Raw genomic sequence first — 19466 nt, 5'->3', positions numbered from 1 at the left:
GGGGCACTGTCTTTACAACAATTACGAGTTTGCCTGAGGCTGATGCCGTGCAGGTGTTTGTACACATGCATATACACACTCTCATTCATATAAACACATACAAGAACACACGCATACAGTTGAAGTCGGAAGTTTACATACACCTTAGACAAATCAATTTAAACTCAGTTTTTCACAATTCCTGACATTTAATCCCTGTTTTAGGTCAGTTAAGATCACCACTTTATTTTAAGAATGTGAAATGTCAGAATAATAGTAGAGAGAAGATTTATTTCAACTTTTATTTCTTTCATCACATTCCCATTGGGTCAGAATTTTGCATACACTAAATTAGCATATGGTAGCATTGTCTATAAATTGTTTAACTTTGGTCAAACGGTTCGGGTAGCCTTCAACAAGCTTCCCACAATAATTTGGGTGAATTTTGGCCCATTCCTCCTGACAGAGTCAGGTTTGTAGGCCTCCTTGCTCGCACACCTTTTCAGTTCTGCCCACAATTTTCCTATGGGATTGAGGTCAGGGCTTTGTGGTGGACACTCCAAAATCTTGACTTTGTTGTCCATAAGCCATTTTGCCACAACTTTGGAAGTATGCTTGGGGTCATTGTCCATTTGGAAGACCCATTTGCGACCAAGCATTAACCTCAAGACTGATGTCTTGAGATGTTTCTTCAATATATCCACATAATTTTCCTCCCTCATGATTCCATCTATTTTGTGAAGTGCACCAGTCCCTCCTGCAGCAAAGCATCCCCACAACATGATGCTGCCACCCCCGTGCTTCACGGTTGGGATGTTATTATTCGGCTTGCAAGCATCCCCCTTTTTCCTCCAAACATAATGATGGTCATTATGGCCAAACAGTTCTATTTTTTTCATCAGACCAGAGGACATTTCTCAAAAAGTACCATCTTTGTCCCGATGTGCATTTGCAAACCGCAGTCTGTCTTTTTTTTATGGTGGTTTTGGAGCAGCGGCTTCTTCCTTGCTGAGCGACCTTTCAGGTTATGTTGATATAGTACTCGTTTTACTGTGAATATAGATACTTCGTACCTGTTTCCTCCAGCATCTTCACAAGGTTCATTGCTGTTGTTCTGGGATTGATTTGCACTTTTCGCACCAAAGTACGTTCATTTCTAGGAGACAGAACTTGTCTCCTTCCTAAGCGGTATGACAGCTGTGTTGTACCATGGTGTTTATACTTGCATACTATAGTTTGTACAGATGAACGTGGTACCTTCAGGCGTTTGGAAATTGCTCCCAAGGATGAACCAGACTTGTGGAGGTCTACAATTGTTTTCTGAAGTCTTGACTGATTTCTTTTGATTTTCCCATAATGTCAAGCAAAGAGGCCTTGAAATACATCCACAGGTACACCTCCAATTGACTAGAATCATGTCAATTAGCCTATCAGAGGCTTCTAAAGCCATGACATCATTTTTGGAATTTTACAAGCTGTAAAGGCACAGTCAATTTAGTGTATGTAAACTTCTGACCCACTGGAATTGTGATACAGTGAATTATAAGTTAAATAATCTCTCTGTAAACAATTGTTGGAAAAATTACTTGTCTCATGCACAAAGTAGATGTCCTAACCGATTGGCCAAAACTATAATTTTTTAACAAGAAATTTGTGGAGTGGTTGAAAAATGAGTTTTAATGATTCCAACCTAAGTGTATGTAAACTTCCGACGTGAACAGTACATGTAATAGTGCCAGACATGCACACAAACATATACAGTTGGCATTGCTGTTATGATTTTAGTTGTCCGTGATGTCCTTTGTTTTAATTTTATTAACCTGTTTGGGGTAGGGGGCAGCATTTTCACTTTTGGATAAATAGCGTGCCCAAACTGTGCCTCCTACTCTGTCCCAGATCCTAATATATGCATATTATTAGTAGTATTGGATAGAAAACACTCTGACGTTTCTAAAACTGTTTGAATCATGTCTGTGAGTATAACAGAACTTATTTATCAGGCGAAACCCAGAGGACAAACCATTCAGATTTTCTTTTTTTTGAAGTCACTGTTATGTTTTCATGGGGAATCCAGATTCTAATCGACTTTCCTGCAATTCATACCGCTTCCACTGGATGTCACCAGTTTGTAGAAATTGGTTGAGGTTAATTCCTCTGTGTAATGAAGAAGTACCATAGCTCAGAACGAACGTCACTTCATGTGTACCTTTTGATAGAGGCGCATAACCAGAAAAGTAGTGTCAGTTTGTTTTGCTACGGTATTGAACACAGATCCTCCCGTCTTCAATTTTATTGATTATATACGTTTAGAATTACCTAAAGTTGTATTCCAAAAGTAGTTTGAAATGTTTTGGCAAAGTTTACAGGTAACTTTTGAGATATTTTGTAGCGACGTTGCGTAAGTTGGAAGCAGTGTTTTTATGGATCAAATGCGCCAAATAAATTGACATTTTGGATATATACCGACGGAATTCATCGAACAAAAGGACCATTTGTGATGTTTATGGGACATATAGGAGTGCCAACAAAAGAAGCTTGCCAAAGGTAAGGCATGATTTATATTTTATTCCTGCGTTTTGTGTCGCGCCTGCAGAGTTGAAATGTGCTACTCTCTCATTGTTTACTGTTGTGCTATCATCAGATAATAGCATCTTATGCTTTCTCCGAAAAGTATTTTTGAAATCTGACATGTTGGCTGGATTCACAACGAGTGTAGCTTTAATTTGCTATCTTGCATGTGTAATTTAATGAAAGTTAGATTTTTATAGAAATGTATTTGAATTTGGCACTCTGCATATTCCCTGGCTATTGGCCATGTGGGACCCAAGCGTCCCACTTACCCCAGAGAGGTTAAAAAGTATTTTTTATTTATTTTTGCATTGTTGTTTGCTGTTTGCTGTTTTCTTCTGCCTTTTTCTTTTTTCTCTTTAGTTCATTCTCTTGGTTGTTTGTGCATTGGGGGAATGGAATTAATTGTATTTTTATTTGTATTTGTATTCTTGGGGGGGACTGTGGGAGGGCTCTTGAATGTAAAAAAAGAAGAAAAAAGAAAAGTATCAGAATACAGAGAGGTGTTGGTAAAGGTATATTGTCCTGCTAATAGCCCATAATGGGCTATTCTAATTATTTTATTTTGAAGTAGTATTTTAGTAAATAGTATTTTTATAATTATTTTATTAATGAAAGCATAACAATGCCATTATTGGTTACATTGTTTTAGTTTGAACGTGCAGACTGGCACTAAGAACAGCGGGAACATTTCCCAAGTCAGCGCCATTATTCGTGGAATGCCCCTTAAAGTATTTCTCTGTGCTATCCAATGTGGCAGGGTGGGGGTCCACCCCATCTTTTGCGTGGCTCTGCGGCCCATCCCATGCCCCCTGCCCTCATGACTTGAACTATGAGCGCTTTCAGTGGATACAGCTGGAGAACCGCAAGGCAGTCCCATTGTGCACCACTCGGGAGCCATGACCAATATGACCAATATATATTGTCCTGCTAATAAAAGGGTTACTAATATATCTATGCTAAAATATCCAAGGGGCTTTTATATAATTCTAAATTAATAATAATAAAAATAATCAATTTGTTTAAAAAAATTAATATTTTGGAGATTATTTCATTTTCAAATAACGTAAAATGAGCGAGAAAAAGGCCATTCTTGAACATGGGGTTAGACATTGTTACTAATTTCTAAATAATGCCAATTTGTTATATGTATTTCTGTTTTTAGAGGGAAAGAAACCAAAAACCTACAGTCATCTCATGGGTCTCCCAGTCGAGGCCGGTACAGGTATTCAACCAGCATCTGTAGCAACACAGCTTGTACTGCTATGCAGTGTCTTAGACCGTTGTGCCACTCAGGCACTGTACAACGTGACCGGTCGGGAGTGGGCTACATTACTACAGTAAGAGCAAAATAATCCTAACAAAATAAAAGAATAAAAACCTTTGTTTAACAACAGTTTTAGTAAGTAATAGTGAAATCGTGCTCAATTATTAGTTTCTACTTAGGTTTATGTCACTCATTCATTGTCAGTTAGAGACACAGTCGGACCCCAAAGCATAATCAGTGCTCTAATTCCCCCTTGCGCTGGTCTGGAGCAATTAAGTGGTGACGCAGGGTACCGTACTAAACCACAAATTACCTCTAAGTCCTGCAGCATAATCGCAAAACTTTAGTGGAGCAACCACTGTATATCTGTTTTTCTGGTGTCTCCAGTAAGAGTATTTGTCATTACAGTATACTGTATATTACTCTTTTAAATAACAGCACGAGAAACAAAAACATCCAATGTTTGTCCAAAATCCTTGCTAACTTCTGTCCTTTACAGTCATCGTCCAACAATACAATTCAAAATCGAGAAATACAAAGTGTATGTGATTACGTTCTTCCCCAGATGCATAAATAAATAAGTAAACACAGAGGACAGAGAGTAAAAGTGTCATGGAGGAGAGAGGGGAGGCGGTGGGGGGCAGTGGAGGAGGCAGCCGCGGTAGCGGAGGTCGTGCCACGAGCCGCTGGGACAGTGGCGTCTCCGATCGCCCCTGGCGACCATCACGTTGCCGTGCTCCGGAACAGACAGGCCTGCTCGCACAACAGATGGAACTAATGATGCGCAACAAAAGAGATCATTTCACTGTGGTCCTCTGGAAGCCACAAAGAGCCGGGGTGGGAGTTTGAATGATAGGGCCAGGGGAGTAGCATGGGGTTAGATATGGGCAGCTCTTTTTTCTGGAGGTGCTCGAATGAATAAGGAAGGGCCTTTGATGTTTGTCACAGAAGGCGGCATGCACTGTTAAGTTAAAAAGGCAATTATGAAAAGTGAAAGAGCTGTGAGCCAACCTTCAGTTTCCATTGGGGGTAGCCCACTGGTATGAGTTTTGTTTCACATTTTACAGACTTTGGGGTGTATAAAAGAATACTGAGTCAAACATTGGAGTATGGAAACTCTTGATAAATGTGATGTGTAACTCTAAATGGTGAAAACAAGAAAATCTACAATGATCTGTAGCTTCCTTTAGAAACGTACATTTGGTAAAAGTCACTATTCCTTCTATATTTATTTCCTTAAACTTATCAAATACTGCTTGACAAATAAGCAATCTATTGCAAGTTAATTTACATATCAAATAAATGTCATTGCAGTTAAAGTCAAATTTTAAAACTACTTTTGGAAAATAAATGATTAAAAGATGGGACATTAGGAAAGGAATAGGCTATCCCTGCCAGTAGCTACATTCTCCTCTGCAATCATGGAAATGGTAGAAATATAGTACTGTACTCTCATCACAACCACATAAATGCCTATATTTGAATACGAATACAACTACCATCAATCATTCCCAGAGGCCCACTGTGGGCGCATTCAGATATCACATTAAGACAAAGTTCAAGTCTTGGTTTCGCTAAATCACATGGCTCTGCATACAGTACTTCTCATTATTTCTGTCATTTCAAACGAGCTAAAAAATAATATTAGAAAATAAAATGAAGGCTGAAGCAAAATATACTATATATATATATATATGAAGAGTGACTAGGTTTAAGAAGGTATTCTTATTCACATATTTACACTGCAGAGTAAAAATTGAAAATAAACCACTACCAAAAACAAATCGAGTTTGAACTGGAGTCATTTGCATATTGTGAAGGAGAGGATTAGATTTAGAGGTCATCGCTTGAACGTAAGTCTTCAAGACCAGACGTCAATGCAATGTTGTTGTTTTTATGTCAAATACATCCAACGGAAGACTATGTAAGGCCCTGCTGTCCTCCCAAGGAATCAGAGCGAGAGAGAGAGAACTAGGCTCTCTAAATATCTGAATTAAGAGTAGCCAAACACCTAGGGATGGGATTTAACCAGAATGGAGCTGAGTGGAGCCCAATCCTTGCCCCATCCTCACACCGAACGTATCACTGGGAAAAGTTCAGCTGCGATGCTGACACAAACAGCGGAGCAAGGCCTGTATTAGAGTCAGGTTAGCAAAGATAACACTATCAGACTGATCCCCATGGGCACAAAATGCTGGGCCTAGCTGGCAAATAAAGCTACAGTGTCTTGACTCCTTGGCACATTAGCTCTGATTACAATGACCTTCATTATATCAGCTACCCTTATTACAACACGTTGAACGCGCCTCTCCCTAGGGCCAAGCACAGTGGGGGAAAGAATAAGAGAAAGCCGTGAGTTTCAATGGTATGGCTTGTTATGCACTACACAAACTAGAGTGCGCGTTGTAATATACAATGATCACCTACTGTTGAGATTGCTGACCACTCCGTTCACCTGAACAGATTTCCTTAGTCTTCCTGGCCAATCTGTCTCTGAGGATTAATCTTACTCATTTGCAAGCAATGTGAAATAGGAAAAATAAGCCTCTAAGTGAATGTGGTTTTTCACAAGGCTCGGTGTTGGGATCATTGCTTTTCATACATTGCAGGTAGATGGCGTGTAAGTACCTCACTAAAATAAAAATAAATAATGGCAACGAATACAAATAACAGATATTAAGATATGTGTAAGGTTCTGTATTTATTTCCTTAGTCAACCTTGTGTTCTGTTTCATTGTGTTCTTGAACGCTGCCCTGTTTCTTTGTGTTCTTGAATGTAGCCCTGTCTTTCATTTTCGTTCATTGATTTCACCTCTGTTAGTTACTCACCTGGTCTCATCAGCTACTTATTTAGTTCAGTTCATTCTGTTTATGACTTTGTGAGGTATTGTTCGTTTTGACTCAACTAAGCCTTTCCTCGTTTGTGAGAACCAGTTATAGCCTTCAGTCCTAGTTTTGATTCACCTGCCTGTTTGCCTACCTGTGTATGACCATTGCCTGCGACCACGATTCCTGCCTTCTGCAAAGGCAAAATAAACACCTGCCACACTCTACACGTGAATCTACACCTTCTTCTCCCTGTGTATTTGTTACAATATGGATATACAGTACCAGTCAAAAGTTTGGACACACCTTCTCATTCAAGGATGTTTTTCATTTTTACTCTTTTGTACATTTTAGAATAATAGTGAAGACATCAAAACTATGAAATAACACATATGGAATCATGTAGTAACCAAAAATATTGAAGTATGTAGTAGCCAAGACCGTGCAAAGCTGTCATCAAGTCAAAGGGTGTCTACTTTGAAGAATCTAAAATCTATTTTGATTTGTTTGTTGAACACTGTTTTTGGTTACTACATGATTCCATATGTGTTGTTCTATAGTTTTGATGTCTTCACTATTATTCTACAATGTAGAAAATAGTAAAAAAATAAAGAAAAAATCTGAAATGAGTAGGTGTGTCCAAACTTTTAACTGCATATATTTTTTTTAAATGAATAAAGCGACAACAACAAAATTATTACTAGTTCTGTTTCATATTGTCAGATAAGATAATAAGGCATGCAAAATGGGTAAAAATAATGGATGTTTATTAGAGAACGACCAATGTGGGTTTTTAAGGGCCGATGCCGATACCAATTTTTGGGGGGCAAAATATTTCCCAGAGGCAACTATGTAACCATTAACAAATTAATTATACAACCATATAATCCATTTGACTTTGTTTTAACCATATAACTGCATAACAGTAATTATTTATTTGATGGTAAATCTCTTGATAAACTGGGTATATCCTGATGGCATAGACCTATTCACAATACAGGTGAATTCATATTCAATAGGACTGTGTGCACACATTCTGTTTTTGAGCTGATTTAATTCGTCTATGGGGCTACAGACGACAAACAATCGGTTTCCCTTTCATTTGGGACCATGTTAGGTCTACTGATCTACAACATTTTCATAGAAGTAGCCTATACCGTGTGCAAGTGACGCGTTCCTAAGTCATACTGTACTTCCGTGTTCATGTCCCTGGTCATTTGAATTGGCTTGACAATTATATCATAAAATTCATGAAAACGTGGTCATATGAAAGATATTATATTCGTGTTTGTGGATGAATTTACTTCTGGCAGATGTCTACAAAAATCAAATACTACAAGGCCGATTGTGTCTCATGTAGCTAGCCAGGCAGTTCGGCTCAGGCAGCAGATCGGCTCAGCAAGGGAAAGACAAGTCATTTAGCTAACTCAGTGAATTAACTAAATGTTTTGTGACAATCAGCTTTGAAATTAGCATGTTTGGAATTACTATGACAAAGTTCTAGGGCATTGAACCTACATTGCTTTGTAAAGTGCTGGACCCCAGTTTGGACATTGTTTTGCCTAACAGTAAATTAATTATCACTTACAAAGTTCCACCATTTCGTGTGGCATTATTAAAGTGTGCTAAATGTATATGCAGCATAAGTGGGTAGCTAGCAAGCAGCCCAAAGGATCCTCGGCGACAGGCTAACTAGCAATGAGTGGCACCGGCTTGCAGGGTTTTACACGAGAGGCAAGTGCACTCGCGCTATGAAAGGGAAATCGGCTGCGCCGATACTCAAGGGCTGATAGCCGATGGATTAAGAAAGGCCAAAACCAGGCAAAAATATCGGCATGACCGATTATCGGTAGTTCTCTAATGTTTATCTTTATGCATTTTTCTAACAAATCCTCTTTTGAGCATGCATGCTGTGCTACATAATAAATAATGTCACTGCATAACTGCTGAAGTATTCTGTGGTGTACGTAACTGTAGTTCGCTGGCAACGTCTCTAAGAGAGGTGCTGGACCTGAGCACTCAGAGGCCGGTGATGCCCCACCACTGCTTAATATACAGCACGCTTATTAACCTCGATTTCCTGCCCAATCCCCCCTCCACAGGCTGCATGGTTAGCCTGAACAAGCTCTTGGCATACGTTACCCGTTTGGTGGAGCCTCTCATTTGGGGCTGACCACCCAGTGGGCAGGGGATTCTCTCCCACAGCCCAGCTCATCCCACCTAGAGGCCCCCCCGCTGGGCTTCTCACCCTCCCTCTCTCCTGGCAGGTGACTCGAAAGACAGACGTTACCCACAGAGACCTGCCTTTCCCTATTCACTTAGTACAGCTAACAGACCACAAAACAGGATGAGTTGAACAGTAGGGGTTCAGGAGACCATCCCTGCACCTAGTAGGGTGCCACTGTGTTTGTTTTGTGCCAAGGTGAAGAGGGGGAGGGAAAATCAGCTTGTTTAGGATTAAGAGTGAATCAGGAGAATGTAAGCTTCACCAGAAACGACTCTATGGCAAATTTGAATCTTAACACCTATAGGAAAAGGATCAAAACCAACAAAGGCACGACCATATTATCCTTCATGACTTCTCATTCACGGAGCCAATAAAGAGTCAAATGATTGAAGTAGAATAGGGCATAACGTAGCAATATAGCCAAGAGTGCACTTAACAAAATCTGAGTTTAAACCATGTCAATCCCTGATGACTATATGTTTAAAAAAGCAAATAAAATTGTAACTTAATTATGGATTTATAATGAGCCACTGCACCACTGCCAAAACCAAGTCCCATACCAAGGCAAACAGGCACCTGCTGAATGTTCCCTGCTCAAGGGTTTTCATAGCTTAATTAATCTAGACCTTGGGGTATCATGACTCGTGTGTGCTGCTTGCGTACATGTTTGAGACAATTAAGTTGTTTCAAGAAGCAGAGGTGCAACTTCAACACCGAGCACAGACACCGATATTGTACTATACAAGAGCTTTTATGTGTTGCATAAAAAAAAGAGGCAATAAAAACATACTCGATCCAAATCACTCATAACATTTTTTTTATTCATATGAATAATTGTCTATTCATTGAAATGTTGCATTTCCCAACCCACTTAAATGAATAATCCACTTAAAATCTATATTTTGGCATTTTTTTCATTTGTTCATTGTTGATACATTTCCAAAATGTTTGCATGTCAGCAATCAAGTTTTCAAGATATAGGACTTCAAAAAACAAATTGTAACTTGCCAAAACGCACCATCGTGATAAGTGACAAATGACAATTTGTTGATTGAAAGTCCTATATCTTGATAACTTGATTGCTGATATGCAAAACATCTTTGGAACTGTATCACAGTGGACTAATTAAAAAAATACCAAAAGATAGTTTTTGAGTGGATTATTCCTTTAAGTATCTTACTCAATGATTAGTCTCCATAGCTTGCAATATCACAAAGCAGGCCCATGTTTAAGTAGACATAGCCAGGTCAATTCAGACACTTTAATGATACTCCAATTGTGCGTGGCACTTAATACATGTTACTTACCTAAAATTATACTCTTTAAAGATGTGTAACACTGTATGCTATATTGAAGTGGATTCAAATGACTATAGTATGGTTGCAAAATTTAACATGCAGTGTTGACTTACCTTGACACCAGTGAGAGCAAGACTCTCTTGAGAGCAGCACTGTAGATAACATTCAATGTCAATCCCATATACAGTGCCTTCAGAAAGTACGTTACAAAGTGGGATTAAAATAGATTTTTGTAATGATCCACAAAATCCTCTGTAATATCAAAGTGGATGAAAAATTCTAACATTTGTAAAATAAAACAATAATATATCTTGGTTAGATAAGTATTAAACCCCCTGAGTCAACGCATGTTAGAATCACCTTTGGCAGCGATTACAGCTGTGAGTATCTCTGGGTAAGCAACTCCAGTGTAGATTTGGTCTTATGTTTTAGGTCATTGTCCTGCTGAAAGGGGAATTCATCTCCCAGTATCTGGTGAAAAGCAGACTGAACCAGGTTATCTTCTAGGGTTTGCCTGTGCTTAGCGCCATTATGTTTATTTTTTATTACAAGCATGATGCAGCCACCACTATGCTTGAAAATATGGAGAGTGGTACTCAGTAATTGGTTGTATTGGATTTGCCCCAAACATACCACTTTGTATTCAGGACAAACATGTAATTGATTTGTCAAATGTTTTGCTTTGTATTCTATACAGGCTTCTTCTTTTCACTCTGTCAGTTACGTTAGTATTGTGGAGTAACTACAATGTTGTTGATCCATCCTCAGTTTTCTCCAATCACAGCCATTAAACTCTGTAACTGTTTTGAAGTAACCATTGGCCTCATGGTGAAATCCCTGAGCGGTTTCCTTTCTCTCCGGCAACTGACTTAGGAACTGTATTTTTGTAGTGACTGGGTGTAATGATACACTATCCAAAGTGTAATTAATAACTTCACCATGGCCAAAGGTATATTGAATGTCTGCTTTTTTATTTTTTACCCATCTACCAATAAGCGCCCTTCTTTGCGAGGCACAGGACTGAGGGACCTTACAGATAATTGTGTGTGGAGTACAGAGATGAGGTAGTCATTAAAAAATCATGTTAAACACTATTATCAAATCAAATCAAAGTTTATTTGTCACGTGCGCCGAATACAACAGGTGTAGTAGGCCTTACAGTGAAATGCTTACTTACAGGCTCTAACCAATAGTGCAGAGAAAAAAAAGTATGTGTGTGTGTGTAGGTAAGTAAAGAAATAAAAAAGACATTTGAAAAGAAGAGTAGCAAGGCTATATACAGACAACGGTTAGTCAGGCTTATTGAGGTAGTATGTACATGTGGGTATGGTTAAAGTGACTATGCATATATGATGAACAGAGTAGCAGTAGCGTAAAAAGAGGGGTTGGCGGGTGGTGGGACACAATGCAGATATTATTGCACACAGAGAGAGTCCACGCAACATATTATGTGACTTGTTAAACACATTTTTACTCCTGAATTTATTTAGGCTTGCCATAACAAAGGGTTTGAATACTTATTGACTCAAGACATTTCAGCTTTTAATTTGTTATTAATTTGTAAAGATTTCTGAAAACATAATTCCACTTTGACATTAAGGGTGTATTGTGTGTAGGCCAGTGACAAAACATCTACATTTAATCCATTTTAAATTCAGGCAGTAACACAACAAAATCAGAGGTGTGAAACCTTTCTGAAGGCAGTGTAGCATGCAAAAATGCTGAATTACTGTAGAGGAGAAATAAGACTCACATGTCAGTTGGGCAGCACCTCTGTCTGAACTCCAGCCTACCGTTGAGCTACAGTCTGGACTCTGCTCATGGCTGCTTGATGGGCAATCATTTGGCAGCTGGATCCTAAAGGGATACAAGAGAGAGTTGTATATCAACTGAGTTATTTGCGACTTCTTTACACATTACGGTACAATTCATTTGGTATACCAGAGGTGCCTAATATGCACATACACTGAGTGTACAAAACATTAAGGACACCTGCTCATTCCATGGCATAGACTGACCAGGTGAATCCTGGTGAAAGCTATAATCCCTTATTGATGTCACTTGTTAAATCCACTTCTCAGTGATGATGACGGGGAGGAGACAGGTTAAAAAAGTATTTTTAAGCCTTGAGACAACTGAGACACGGATTGTGTATGTGTGACTCTCAGAGGGAGAATAAGCAAAACATTTATGTCTTTCAACAGGATATAGTAATATGTGCCAGGTACACCGGTTTGTGTCAAGAACTGCAATGGTGCTGGATTTTTGTGCTTAACATATTCCTGTGTGTATCAAGAATGGTCCACCACCCAAAGAACATCGAGCCAACTTGGCAACTGTGGGAAGCATTGGAGTCAACATTGGCCAGCATCCCCTGTGGAACGTTTTCGACACCTTGTGGAGTCCATGCCCCGACGAATTGAGGCTGATCTGAGGGCAAAAGGGGGGTTGCAACTAGGGTTGCACATTTTGGGGACTTTTCAGAGGTGGAAACTTTCCATGGGAATTAACAGGAATATATGGGAATTAATGGAAATATATGAAAATTAATATTAATACCAATTAAATGTAGATGTTTTTGCATTGGATATATTTAACATATCAAATGGAGACAGAAACATAAAACTTTTATCTTATCATAAGTATAAATAATTGCACAGGATTAAATCCTTCCAATAAAAAATAAATTTAAAAAATGTGTTACCAATTGAACTTTATTTCAATGAGTAGACCCTTCACATGGGATGATTTCACTGAACAACAAAAGAAAAGCAATACTGAATGATCCCCAATGATCCATCACATCTCCAAAAAACGTTTTCAACATACATTTGTAAAATTATAGTCTAAAAACTAAAGCTCTGGTTGTCTTCCTCTCAGGCTTCCATGTCTTCTCCCTGGACCTCCTCAATGTCCAACTATTGAACATCAGAGTCTGAGGCCTCATCTTCACTGTCACTTTCCAACCTTGTTGAGGATGGCTTGTTGTCCGGCTCAAAAAGCCTCAAATTTGCCTGGATGGTTACCAATTTTTCAAACCTTGTATTGGTCAACCTGTTGTGTGCTTTGGTGTGTGTGTTCCCAAACAAGGACCAGTTGAGCTCTGAGATGGCTGATGTTGGTGGGATTTGGAGGATGATAGAGGCAACAGGGGAAAGAGCCTCAGATCCACAAAGTCCCCTCCACCAGGTGGCTGATGAGATATGTTGGCATGACTGCAATACTGCATCTCCATCCCAAAGCCCTTGCTTGGAAGTGTACTTCGCCAGACTGTCAAGAACCTTGCCCTCATCCAGGCCAAGGTGGTGAGACACGGAAGTGATGACACCATAGGCCTTGTTGATCTCTGCACCAGACAGGATGCTCTTGCCAGCATACTTGGGGTCCAACATGTACGCTGCGGCGTGTACGGGCTTCAGGCAGAAGTCTTCACGCTTTTTGATGTATTTCAGAACTGCAGTTTCCTCTGCTTGGAGCAACAGTGAAGTGGGCAGGGCAGTACGGATTTCTTCTCTTACATCTGCAAGCAGAGTCTGAACATCAGACAGGATGGATTTGTCTCCCTCAATCCGTGCAATGGCTACTGCAATAGGTTTCAGGAGTTTCAGGCTGCTTATCATTCTCTCCAAAAATACATCATCCAGGAGGATCCTCTTGATGGGGCTGTCCATATCAGCAGACTGTCATATGGCCATTTCTTGAATAGACTCCTTCCCCTCCAGGAGACTGTCAAACATGATGACAACACCACCCCAACGGGTGTTGCTGGGCAGCTTCAATGTGGTGCTCATATTCTTCTCACTTTGCTTAGTGAGGTAGATTGATGCTATAACTTGATGACCCTTCACATACCTAACCATTTCCTTGGCTCTCTTGTAGAGTATAACAATTGTTTTCAGTGCCATGGTGTCCTTGAGGAGCAGATTCCATGCAAGAGCAGCACAGCCAATGGGTGTGATGTGAGGGTAGGACTCCTCCAGTTTAGACCAAGCAGCCTTCAAGTTTGCAGTGTTGTCTGTCACCAGTGCAAATACCTTCTGTGGTCCAAGGTCATTGATGACTGCCTTCAGCTCATCTGCAATGTAGAGACCGGTGTGTGTGTTGTCCCTTGTGTCTGTGCTCTTGTAGAATACTGGTTTTAGGGGTGGAGATGATGTAGTTAATAATTCCTTGCCCACGAACATTCAACCACCCATCAGAGATGATTGCAATACAGTCTGCTTTCTCAAGTATTTGCTTGACATGCACTTGAAGGGGCTTTCGATCCCAGGCTCAATACTGGGGTTCGATCCCAGGCCGGGTCACAACATGCCGTGACTGGGAGTCCCATTGGGCGGTGCACAATTGGCCCAGCGTTGTCCGGGTTATTGGAGGGTTTAGCCAGGAGGGCTTTACTTGGCTCATCACACTCTAGCAACTCCTTGTGGCGGGCCGGGTGACTGCAGGCTGACCTCGGTCGTCCGTCTCGGTCGTCCGCTGAACAGTCTTTCCTCCGACACATTGGTGCAGCTGGCTTCCGGGTAAAGCAAGCGGGTGTTAAGAAGTGCGGCTTGGCGGGTCATGTTTCTAATATGTCTGAATAAAATCTAAAATGCCTTAAAAAATACATATTTAAATAATTAAGTAAATTCTCCAGTATCTTGTCATTGTTTTCGGTTAAGACACAATGATATTTAAAAGGACAAAAAACATTTGTTCAATGGCAAAATGAGAATTGAAAAGCTACAGGTTGTGGAAACCACCCACTTCTGAATCAGAAAACTAAGGGGTATCGTTCTCCTAAAAATACCTAATTTGTGTAGTGGCATACTCCACTATGGGGTTATTCCGCTCCAGCCATTGCCACCAACCTCCTGTGGTTGAGGCGCCTTTTAAAAAAGGAGAAATAATTGAAATATTCTTCAATACTGTAACTTTAAGAAATGTTCAATATTTTACAACTTAGTGTTAGATGGTTTCTTACCCTGAAAGTACAGTACCAGTCAAAAGTTTGGACACACCTACTCATTCCAAGGTTTTTCTTTATTTTTACTATTTTCTACATTGTAGAATAATAGTGAAGACATCAAAACTATGAAACCTCAAATGTGGAATCATGAAGTAACCAAAAAAGTGTTAAACAAATAAAATGATATTTGAGATTCTTCAAAGTTGCCACCCTTTGCCTTGATAACAGCTTTGCACACTCTTGGCATTCTCTCAACCAGCTTCATGAAGTACCTGGAATGCATTTCAATTAACAGATGTGCCAAGTTAAAAGTTAATATGTGGAATTTCTTTCCTTCTTAATGTGTTTGAACCAATCAGTTGTGTTGTGACAAGGTAGGGGTGGTATACAGAAGATAGTCCTATTTGGTAAAATACCATATTATGGCAAGAACAGCTCAAATAAGCAAAGAGAAATGACAGACCATCATTACTTTAAGACATGAAGGACAGTCAATAAGGAAAATGTCAAGAATTCTGAACGTTTCTTCAAGTGCAGTCGCAAAAACGATCAAGCGCCCTGATTAAACTGTCTCTCATGAGGACAGCCACAGGAAAGGAAGACCCAGAGTTACCTATGCTGCAGAGGATAAGCAAAGGTGTTGCTACTGCTCTCAATAACATTGCTGCCCTGAATATATCAGGCGCTACTGACAAAGGTCCATGGGAAAAAGTTGTGATGGAATACTTTCTGGAAAACGATCATGCCATGCTGACACTCTCAGACAATGAGGAAATCCCTGATTTAGGTAGGAAAAAACACATTTTAATTGAAGAAGACATTGTAGAGTCTTCTGATGACAGTGATTGGGAAGAAACAGCAATCAACATTGTTGTCACGGAAGAAGTTGACTGAGTTTTGAAATCAGTGGAACCGTGGAAACGACACAGGACGTCTTAATTAATAAAAGGGGTTGCGGTCTGCCGTGAAGCTTTCATCCATGTATACGGGTAAAAGTCTAGTTACAGATTCAGATATTATACATTTCTAATTTTGTAAGAAAGTTGTTTTCATTGCATGTTAAAGCTTGCTGGTATTCGATGGCTGGCTTGCTACCTAACATTAAACCTATTTGGTTAACGTTAGCTAACTATGAAAATAATTTTGTATTGCTAGTTAAAGCTTGCTGTTAGCTAGCCAGCTGAAGTTCGATGGCTGACTTGCTAGCTAACATTGAACCTATTTGGTTAACTTTTGCTAGCTTTGGCAATCGGTTTGTATGGCTAGTAACATTACTCTATGGATTGGGATTCATTTTTTAGCTAGCTAGCTAATGTTAACGTGACATTTTAAAACAAAAGACCAAGTTACAGCTTGCTGTTAGCTAGCTAACATTAGCTGAGGTTAGATGATTGGCTTGCTAGCTAACATTAACTTACATGTATGAAGTGTGTGTAACGTTAGTGATGTTTTCTCAGAATGCCATTTCGCATTGCTAGTTATAGCCTAATGTTAGCTAGCTAACTAGCTAACATTGAACCTATTTGGTTAACTTTAGCTAGCTAAGACAATTGATTTTTATTACTAGTTAAAGCTTGCTGTTAGCCAGCCAGCTGACCTTAGATGGCTGGCTAGCTAGATAACATTAATTGTATGAACTGTGTGCAGTGATGTTATCTCAGAATGCCATTTTGCATCTATTGTATAATAATGCTAAAATATTTGTATCTGGAAAAGACCACAGTGAACAATTTGTCTGAAATTGCTGGTATTGTGCTAGACAGCACTGTGACAAGAGTCAACATCCCACAGCTGGTTGGACTGGAGGATGGTACGGTGCTGATGGAAAGCTATGGCTGGCAAGAACACCTGACTCCGTACTTCAGTCCACTGTCACAGATCAAGCAGCACCAGCACTTCAGGTGAAAATAATTTTATTGTATGAGGTTATTCTTCTTATCTAAACTTGAGAGGTGAATTGATGTTGTGCAGGGTTGTAATGTCTTCTGATTTTTGTTGTTGTTGTTATTCCCTGTTTTACAGCTTCGATGCCCTGGAGCGTGGTGTCAACAAGGAGCGTTCGGACTGTCAAGACCAGGTTTCAGCTGCTGCGCAACGCTGACATCCTTCCTCCCATAGATGGTCTGCCTATACAAGCACCACCTGGACTCGACACAGCTAGACAAACGTATATTTTTGAGATGATCAGTTTTGTGACAAAGAGGCTATGGACATCACATGCCCTGTACCAAAGTCAAGGGCAGGACAGAAACAGGCTCTCTCCTAACACACATACCATACGTTGCTGCTACTATTTTTTTTGTATCCTGCTGCTCAGCCACTTTACCCCTGATTGTATGCATATAACTACCTCGTCTATCACTGATATCATTATTGATATTGTTCTTGTACATACTATATATTATTTTGTTTATACTGACACTATCTATTTCTGACATTGCTACTATGCAAGTAACCATTTTGCTGTACTGTTTACACCTTCTGTAGAGACCCATCCACTTAGCAAGACTTAGCAAAATATTGATATATAAAATTAATATTGATATGTGTGGTCGTAACATTATGTTGTGACATACCACAGCAATATCATGTGACCCTATCAAGTGTCCACCAGATAAATATATAGTGCATGCATCTGTTTATGTACTGTACATGTGCACCTAACTCAGGTTGCATGGCCTTAACTTATGTATGGAATACTATGTGATAAGTGTGTGTGTAACAGTATATAAAGGATGCTAATTTACTGGTGTGAAGGCATTTGGTGTGAAGGCATTTGGTGTGAAGGCATTGTACTGGTGTGAAGGCATTTGGGCAGTGGTGTAAAGTACTACTAAGTATTTTTGTGGGGTATCTGTACATTACTTTACTATTTATATTTTTGCCAACTTTTACTTTTACTTCACTACATTCTGAAATAAAGACTTTTTACTCCATATATTTTCCCTGACACCCAAAAGTAAATTGTCCAATTCACACACTTATCAAGAGAACATCCGTACTGCGTCTGATCTGGATCTGATCTGGCAGACTCACTAAACACAAATGCTTAGTTTGAAAATGATGTCTTAGTGTTGGAGTGTACCCCTGGCTATCAGTCAAAAAAAAAATATATATATATATATGTATAATTGTGATATGATATGAGGAATTTGAAATTATTTATACTTTTACTCAAGTATGACAATTTAGTACTTTTTCCACCACTGGATGTGTGGAAGTGTCATCTAATATTTATAAAATATTTGTATCTGGACAATTACTGTTTACCTGGAATTTTTCCTTATTGTAGACTACTACCACTTTTAGTCTTAATCTTTACTACAGTACTCATGGTTTAGCACATGATCTTACATGTGAATACTTAAAGAGATGGGTGGGGCTGGTTTAAGAGGGTGTGAACCATGCTGAAAGGGTGTAGACAACGGAGAGCTCTCCAGTAGGTACCAAAACATTCAAAGGCCCTTTTCTCAAAAGTGAGTTTACAAGTTTATCAACTTTCAAAGCAGAATTTCTTTCCCATTGTTCCTGATATGCAGTGAATGATATACCATTTTGTAGCTCTGCATCTCTACTTTTATCCAATGTAAGAAACCCAATTTCAATTTAGCTACATAAGACCGATTTGAGCCAGTCAGTCAGTCACACTTGTCATTTGGTCTGATGAGTCCAAATTTGAGATTTTTGGTTACAACCTCTGTTTCTTTGTGAGACGCAGAATAGGTGAACCGATGATCTCCGCATGTGTGGTTCCCATCGTGAAGCATGGAGGAGGAGGTGTGATGGTGCCTTGCTGGTGACACTGTCAGTGATTTATTTAGAATTCAAGGCACACTTAACCAACATGTCTACCACAACATTCTGCAGCGATAAGCCATCCCATCTGGTTTGCGCTTAGTGGGACTATCATTTGTTTTTCAACAGGACAATGACCAAATACCCCTTACACACCTCCAGGCTGTGTAAGGGGTATTTGACCAAGAAGGAGAGTGATGGAGTGCTACATCAGATGACCTGGCGCCCATAATCACCTAACCTCAACCCAATTGAGATGACTTGGGACCGCAGAGTGAAGGAAAAGCAGCCAACAAGTGATCAGCATATGTGGGATCTCCTTCAAGACTGTTGGAAAAGCATTCCAGGTGAAGCTGGTTGAGAGAATGCCAAGAGTGTGCAAAGCTGTCATCAAGGAAAAAGCTGGCTACTTTGAATAACCTCAAATATAAAATGTGTTTAACACTTTTTTGGTTACTACATGATTCCATATGTGTTATTTCATAGATTTGATGTCTTCACTATTATTCTACAATGTAGAAAATAGTGCAAATAAAGAAAAACCCTGGAATTAGTAGG

General features: G+C 39.6%; 1 protein-coding gene across 3 annotated transcripts in view; it reads right to left on the bottom strand.

Moving 5' to 3' along the window:
• Window positions 1-19466, bottom strand: part of casz1 (castor zinc finger 1) — a 250642-nt gene that overhangs the window by 178764 nt on the left and 52412 nt on the right. For all 3 annotated transcript variants that reach the window (XM_064922913.1, XM_064922912.1, XM_064922914.1), the window contains one exon: window positions 11919-12022. The gene's annotated coding sequence lies outside the window, so the exon portion shown is untranslated. The remainder of the gene's footprint in view (window positions 1-11918; window positions 12023-19466) is intronic.

Source organism: Oncorhynchus masou, chromosome 18 (genome assembly GCF_036934945.1).
Source record: "Oncorhynchus masou masou isolate Uvic2021 chromosome 18, UVic_Omas_1.1, whole genome shotgun sequence".
Lineage (NCBI taxonomy): Eukaryota > Metazoa > Chordata > Actinopteri > Salmoniformes > Salmonidae > Oncorhynchus > Oncorhynchus masou.
Note: the sequence above shows the minus strand (reverse complement) of the source record. Positions and strands in the feature narration are given on the sequence as shown.